Source organism: Macadamia integrifolia, chromosome 11 (assembly GCF_013358625.1).
Source record: "Macadamia integrifolia cultivar HAES 741 chromosome 11, SCU_Mint_v3, whole genome shotgun sequence".
Classification (NCBI taxonomy): Eukaryota; Viridiplantae; Streptophyta; class Magnoliopsida; order Proteales; family Proteaceae; genus Macadamia; species Macadamia integrifolia.
Window position 1 is genome coordinate 1103127 of NC_056567.1, and position 8361 is coordinate 1111487.

General features: G+C 37.5%; 1 pseudogene; it reads right to left on the reverse strand.

Moving 5' to 3' along the window:
• Positions 1 to 892: 892 nt before the first annotated feature.
• LOC122093870 lies at positions 893 to 4789 on the reverse strand (annotated as a pseudogene).
• Positions 4790 to 8361: the final 3572 nt, after the last annotated feature.

The following is an 8361-nucleotide window of genomic DNA, read 5'->3' on the forward strand; positions in this document are numbered from 1 at the left end:
CCTCCAAAAATTAAAAGCAAAGTATATAATATCCAAGATATAATATCCAAGAAAAATACAAATTAATATCCCCATCTATTCTAAACTCTTAAGTTCAAGGAGAAGAGGATCAAGTTTCATAGCTCAATATTATGTGGTACACAATGTCTGATGAATCCCCTCTTCTCATTCAACATTAAGATTGACCTGTAAACTACCATTTGGCCATGGCTTTCCATAGTCATGGGATCAAGTTTTATGGCATTTAATATTAGGGTTAGGGATCGCGACCTGGTCACTTGGCCATTTTGCTAGTGCAGAGACCAAATAAGAGAGCTGCACATGCATTAAACCAAGTGGCAGAGTGGCTTGGGCTATTGCTCTACTGTATCAAAACAATGAAACCTTATGAGAATCTAACTATGTTTTGACAGGAAACCGCGGTGAAGCAGAAGCATTAGGACTTCTCAAGTGATTGGAATGGGCGAGAACAGCTGGATGGAAGGTAGACAGCATTGAGAGCGACGCAAAGGAGATCAGAATATTGCTTGAGAAGCAGTTTAAATATTTAGTAGACTTATGGCCACAAACTTTAATCATGATGTGCCATGAATTGGACTTCTATCTCAATTATCTCAGGTTCTGTAATATTAATAACCATAATCTATTAGGACAACTCAAAGCTATGGCATATAGTATGCTAATTACTAGGACTCCTAATTACATAACTAAGGGACCATGTACTAAGCTTTCTATTATCTAATCTAGTTTTTCTTTTGCCGATCAAAAAAAAAAAAAAAAAAATGGCAGAGTGGCTTTTTTTTTGCACCCCTTTATCTGGTGTAGGGACGCACGACCATATAGGGATCTTTTTCCCTAAATATGATTAGAACTTTGAAATTTTGGATTCTAATTGTTCTAAAGTGAATCCCACACTGATTAATCAATCTAGCATGTATTTCTAATCTATCTGCCACACCCATATAAAATCTATCCTATTTAATAATTTGTTTACAGATAGAAATTGTTTTAAAAGAGTCCGTAAGTCAAATGGGAGGGAGAAATAAAAGTTCACATGGCCACCTTCAACCAATTCACTAGCTCTTGAGAATCTGACCATATGTCTTAATGTGCCTGCTTCATTCCCATTTGCATTGTTCTATCAAGCTCTTGTTGCAATCCCCTGATCCCTGCCTTCTGTGGACTCCCTGTATAGCCATAATTCACAAATTTGTTTGTTAATAAAAATTACTGATACCCAATCTGCCTCTTTTATTCGGTGTTCAAAACTGCCACTAGTGAAAGTAGGCATTGAACAGAAATCAAATAAAGGGGGGAATAGGTGGGGTGAGAGGATTCTGTGTATTTAAATTACTTTCATACATGTGTGTGTGTGTGAGAGAGAGAGAGAGAGAGAGAGAGAGAGAGAGAGAATGTGACCTTTAAAAAGAGGGTGAAGGTGTGAAACTTTTTAGGTAAAAAAAAAAAGAAGGTTCACGTCCAAGAATGGTCATGGTTCATGGATATAGAATCAATTTTCTCTCTCTTCATTTAATAGATTCTATATCCACGGATCAGGAATGTACGAGAACATTCTCGTACGTGAACTTGATCCGTTCACAAAATAGAGGGGTAGGGGAGAGACTATTCTTGTAAATCCACCATTTTTAGTGTTCTTCACTACTTTCGGTGGAAATTGAATGGTTCTCATTTAATCCAGGTATGATCCAATCCATACAATTGTGGGAGTAGTATAAATCCACGGCACTAATTAAATTAAAGGCCTGAATACTTGTCGAAAAAAAGAAAAAGGGGGAGGGGAGGAGGGTGGTGAAACTAGAAATGAAGAAGAGAGAAAGCATGAGTATTCCTGATTTAAGATGGGATAGAAAATTTACTTGTAATTACGGGAAATGGTGAGCTTGATCCTTTTCCAATCCACTCCCTTGTTGCTTTGGACGCTAGTATTGAATCTCTCTGGCATGCCACGTATGTTGAGCTCTTTGAGGGTAGTAACGTGCAGCAGCTTATCTGGAAGCATCTTTAATTGTTTGCAGTCGTCGATAGTCAAAACTTCAAGGCATGGGAAGGCTCCTTCCTCCACCGTCAAACACTCCAACTCATCTAATGAGAAAAGTTCCAAATTTTGGAGTTTAGCAAAACCTCCTGGAGAACAAATCATTACCTTTCCTTCAAATGACTCCACTTCTAATCTGAGAATCTTCAAGTTCGGTAGCTTCATTAGTTTTTCCATCGGTTTGTCTTCTTGCTATAAATGGGATCTTTTCAATCGCAACTCTTTGAGAAATGGTGGAAAATCCTTTGGGTCATCAGGTATCTTCTTTAGGGGTCCTTCCAAGTTCATATAATAGAGATGCTCATGGTCTGAGAATGAAACAAGAGGCGAAGGGACTAGTAAGGCACATGGATCCTCTTCAGTATTGGAGAGTGCATTTGACGGCTGACAGCACTTGGACACGTATCTGAAATGCCGCTTAGCCAGCGGATGTGGCGACACATTGGCATGTTCGAGAGGATCTGGGACATGTTCGAGAGGATCTGAGTCTTGAGACAAAGGAACTTTTGGGTCCAATATTAAGCGTAACACCCTAAGACTTTTCAATTCAACAATTGATTTCTCTAATGCCTTTGTATGCAACCTCAAATCTCCACGTATCCAAAGTTCTCTTAGATTCGTCAATTTGTCAAGGCCACCTTCTATCCAACGGCCTGCATCTAGCCATAGCGTTTGGAGATCCTTGAGTTTATCAATTCTGGGTGGAGGAGAAAAACTATCTACAACCTTATCTTTGCATTTGCGTAAACTTGATGGAGACTCAAAGAAGCAGCAAAATAGATGTCTTAGTTTCTTCATTTTCCATATTTCCTTGGGTATGTGAGTGATTTCTGTGGTGGATAGATCTAAAGTCTGTAGATTGCAGAGTTTTTTCATTGAATTTGGAAATTTTCGTATGTTGGTTCTACGTAGATTCAAGTACTTCAGAAGAACCAACTCTCCAATTTCATCAGGTAAACTATGGAGAGTTTGTATATCCTCTAAATCTAATACTCGAAGAACGTTGAACTTAACATAAAGACCCTTCCACAGTTTTTTGTCGAGGTCATCACTGAAGCACAAGAAGGAATGAATATGGTACTGAGTGGAAGATATATGGATCGTACCGTAGTTTGGATGGATCGCAAGTCGACGGAATATGTTAAGAAAAGTCATACAGTTATTCCCACAGATTTCAAGAACTTTATCTTTCTTGGCTTCTGAAACTGCATACTCCCGCCATAGATCATGGACACGACATGTTTGTACACCTCCATCTGATCTCCTAATTTCAGCTTGGATCATGCTCCTTTCGATCAACTCTTCTAGGTACTCCTCTGCAATATCTTCCATAGTTTCTTCTCCTCTCTCTTGTATAAAGCCCTCCGCAACCCATAACCGAATCAATTTGTTAGAATGGATCTCTTGGTCTTCCGGGAAAAGACCAAAATAAAGAAAACATGATTGCAAGTAATACGGTAAGTCAGTATAACTCGTAGCTAATATGTGAATACATTGCTGTGGGCCTTGATTAAGATGCCAATTCGCGCTTTTGAGTAGTTTGGACCACACCGTATGTGTTTTCTCCTTTGTTGATAGAAGACCTCCTAATACCACAATCGCTAGTGGTAATCCATCGCACTTGGCAACCAATTTCCTTCCAAGACGATCCAATTTTTTGGAGTAGCTGCTTCTTTCTTCACCTTTCGCTTGGGATGGGAAGACCTTTCGCGAGAAGAGTTCAAAACTATCATCATTACTCAAACGTCTGAGTTCATGTGTAGTGAATGAGTTAGCATGTTGGGCTACTTTCATATTACGGGTGGTAAGTAACACTCGTTGATGCTTGCCCTCATGCTCATCATGAGCTGAAAATGCCACTTTTAATCTATCCCAATCTTCTGTCTTCCATACATCATCGAATACGAACACGCATCTCTTTTCTTTCAAGTAAGGAAAGAGCATTTCTCTCAAATCATTCTCGTTCTTCCTTTTTAACTCCTGCTTCTTCTTGTCCGTTAGCATCATAAGTTGTGCTATGGCCTCAGAGAGAAGATCTCTCATTTTGTATTCTTGGGAGACATAAATCCATGCATAAGAATCAAAAGTGTTCTTGACTTTACTATAGACTTTCTTAGCCAGAGTGGTTTTACCTAAACCACCCATTCCGACTATGGAAACGATACGAAGCTGCTTTTCCTGGGACTCTTCTTTACTTATCAAAACCTCCGTGAGTTTTTTGATATCATCCTCAAAGCCAACAACATCAACTTCCTCTTCTATGCGAGCTCTCCTTTCTTCCCGTCGTAAGCCATCATTCAAACGAACCGTTGACGAAGTCTCTTCAGCGACTAAATATTCAATCCCGTACTTAGATTTGTTAGCTGAAATCTCTGCAATCTTCCTTTTGATGTCCACGATTTGATTGCCGAACTTGTATAAGGTATAAAGATCTATGGGATAATACATACACCACTCCACCACATATCTTTGCATTTGTTGCGCGACTTCAAGCTCGAACAAATCAATAATATCTTCAGCATCATAAGCCAGATTTCTGACTTGGTTCACCAATACGTCTACCCTTTTGTATGTTTTGCGCTTTTGATCAGCATCTCTTAGGAAGGAGTTAATCCACTCAAGTTCATCACGAAGAGACACGATTTGGGTTTCTACTTCACCTAAGAAATTAGCTTCCTTTAGTGCCAGAGAACCCAGTTTTACTATAAGGGATGCGACGGCGCGCTCAGCCATTTTTAGCTCCTTAGCAGACCTGTGATTGTTGTGTAGAGCAGGTTGCCTTTCCTCTTGCACTTTTTCTTTCTTTGTGTGTTCCTCACTGGTTGAACAACCTCAATATTACTCCTTCACTTTTTCTTCTTTTCTCTTTGACTTTTGCATGCACTATCGTCCATTTGTCCTCGTTCCTTATGGGGTTTTAATTTTTCTGATAGTGGGTAGCAATCACCATCGTTGATTTTACTCATCGGTGGGTTATTACCACGGTTAAGGCGAATTGAGGATTATGTGGATAAACGAACGATCTCAAGTTGAACATCTTGATTAACAAAAACAATAAGTCATTGATTTTCACTAGTTATTTTGATTGACTATAGAACTTAAAAGTAAGAAAAATTATTACCCAAGTGATAAGGATCTAAACAGAAATTCAAGAAAATTTGAATTTGATTTGTATCTATATTCATCTAGGAATATTCATATTTGGTCAAAGGGAATCTGGATTCGAATTCCAATAATTTAGAAAATAATTCTTTGATTTAAATAAATATCTAATTAATAATAGAAAAATAAAATAGCTAGCTAATGATCATGTGATTCTTGAAGTTTTGACAAGTGTTAGGGAATGAAGAAAAAAGCTAAAACAACGGAGGGAGACATAATTAATTAAGAGTGAATTGTATCACAAGTCAAAGATGTAAATGGACAATAAAATATCTAAATTTAATTCGCATCCAAATCATAAAATATCCAAATCCAATCAAATCCAAGCTAGTCATATTCAATGTGTATCCAATCCACTTAAATCTCAACTATGGGTAAAACCTTTCATCCCTACAAAACAGTTTGTAAACTAATAATTTAGAAAAGAACAGTTGCGAGAAAAACTAAAGTTGATAACATGGGCTTAACTAGTCGGATCATCAACTGGCCGAGGAACATTCAAGACAGGACAGAGCAACCCAACAATCAAATTATCAACAAAACTCTGTAGAAACAAAAGGACAAACAAATGAAAAAGATAAATATATAAAAAGTCTTGAGGTCCATGCCACATCCACCACCGACATTGGTTTTTCAATACAATAAACACTTTTTTTTTTTCTCATAATAAGCATTAGAAAAAATATATATATATAAAGGGAAATTTACACATACTGCCCCGACGTTTGACCTAATTATATTCACCCCTAGAATTTCGTTTATTAAAAATAAATCCATCCAACATAACACATGTGAGGCTTTCCAAGGTCCATCTATTAAGTAGAGCTATTTTTTATGTAATACCCACAATACCCTTCTATATTGTCTTCAACCTTCCATAAAACAAAAGACTCCGTGTTTAGGAAATTTACATTCACATCTGATCCTGAACTCTTTGTCTTCTCCGGCGATGAAGGTTTTCTTGCAATTCTGTCTTCTCTAGCTAGCAAAGGTCTTCTTCGGCGATTGATGCCCTTTATATGAAAGCGATGATGCCCTTAGCTCTCCAATTTGTCCGTGGTTTTCTCCAATTTAGCTTCTCAGGCTAAGGTGATGCCCTAAGCTCTCCAATTTGTGGTATACCCCATTTTCCCTTCCATATATTACACTCCTTGTTTCCTCTTCGCCAATGGCCCTTCCAAACCCTCAATAGACTCTCTCTGTCCCTCTACTCCCTCTTACATCCATGAGAAATAGAGGCTAATGAGGGACATAGATGATGTACTCTGCAACTTGGACAGTCTTGCAGCCGAAAAAAGTTTAGAAATCAAAAAATCTCTCTCCATCCAAATTTTTTTTTTTTCATGGTTTTCTATCCTAAAAATCCTTTCTTTTTCTAGTTTTCTCATATGTCTGCAACTTAGTGCTGGATTTTATATTATAAAATATAAAATGTTACTTTAGTATATTTAAAATTTCAAAAAATGTTAAAAACCTTTCCCCCATTTTTTGCTTTTGCAAAAGAGCTAAAGTAACTTTTTGAAGCTTTAGTCCCACATTGGTTTTGGATGAAATGTGTAAGGGATATATAAGTAGGATTATTTTCTTAAGTGTCCAAGCCTTTTGGAGATGAACTCTCCCTTCTCATGTGTGTGTGGGGTCTCTTGGGGTGATTTTGAATTGCGCGAGCCCTGGCCGAGGTTAGGTATGGGTGTGGGTGTCAAGAGATGTATCTTTTTATGCAAAATTCGAATTTGAATTTTTGAATTTCAAATTCAAGTTCCAATGGATATATGAAAAGACTCATACGTACAGTCACGTGTTACATGAAAAGACTCATACGTACTTACAATAGTTCATACACAGCCATTGGCATAAGACATGTATATGTATCCATACAGACATGTACTTGTACATATACAGATACCCCTGTACTTGTACATACACCTTCTCTTCTATAATATACAAGTCCAAAACGAGCTTGTTCTTTGTTATGTTTTGGAAAACTTACTGTGGGTAAAAGTGCTCTCCCCCAGTATTATTTACTTAGTGTTCTGTAGACAAACAGTCTTTGTATTGCCTAAAACTCTCTGTTTTTCTACCTTTTGTACACTGTACAAATACTGAGTATTACATTCATTTTTCCCTATTGTAATCACTTATTGGAGTTGCACCTTAAGTGTTTGGAGAGTTGTTTTATCTTGGAGGTGAGGACATAAGTCAACCCAGTTGCATACAAATACGGGGTGTTCAAATACCTTAAGGAGAGTATGTCAATATGACTCAACTCTACATTTATTGAAGGTCTTCTACTTACTTTATGCATCTCTGTTTTAACTTGTAAGTGATATTCTCTTTCTTCATTTAATAATATTTTATTAAGTATTTGTCAAAGTCCCATACCTATTGCCTATATTCAGTTTCTCTTACACTTAGACAGCGGCACAACGGAAAAGAGGGCAGAAATCATAAAACTTCTCTCTATCTGAAAATTTCTCCTTTTTTTTGTCCTCTCGCTCTCTGATTTTATTTCTCCTTCTCAAAATCCTTTATTTTTCTGGTTTTCAATAGCTTTTGCATTCATTCCACTCTGAAACGATTGTGAAGCTTGTTGGGTCATAATTCCAAATTATTTCAATTTTTGTAGATAACATTGGATTAATTGGGATTAATATATATATATTTTTTTTTTCATAAGCTTTTGATCATAGAGAACCAAATAGCAATCTCATCAATGGTGAGTAACAGAAGACCCTTAAGCATAGAAAAAAGAGCATGAAGCAGAAGCACAAATGGACTTGAGACAGGAGGCACTAGAAGCCTTTGGAGCTGGAGCTAGAGTTTCGGCCCGATTCATCCTGAGGGAGCAGGTGAGGGAGCAGTTACTGATGGAGTTGCTGCTGGTGATTTTGCAGCCTTGGGAGATGGCGATTGAGCAGAAGCAGCGCCAGGGGCAACTCCACATTTGCTGGCAGAAGCATGGACCCCACAAGCAGAAGGAAGATTAGTACCCTTAGCTCTCTATGTTACTGGACAGGACAAAACAACTTATGATTATTGATCTTCACACGAAAATTGATTTGCTACTATAAAACCTGATCCCATAAAAAAAAAAAACAGCTAGTCAACTAATATGATTTGGAAAAATTAATTAAAGAAAAATA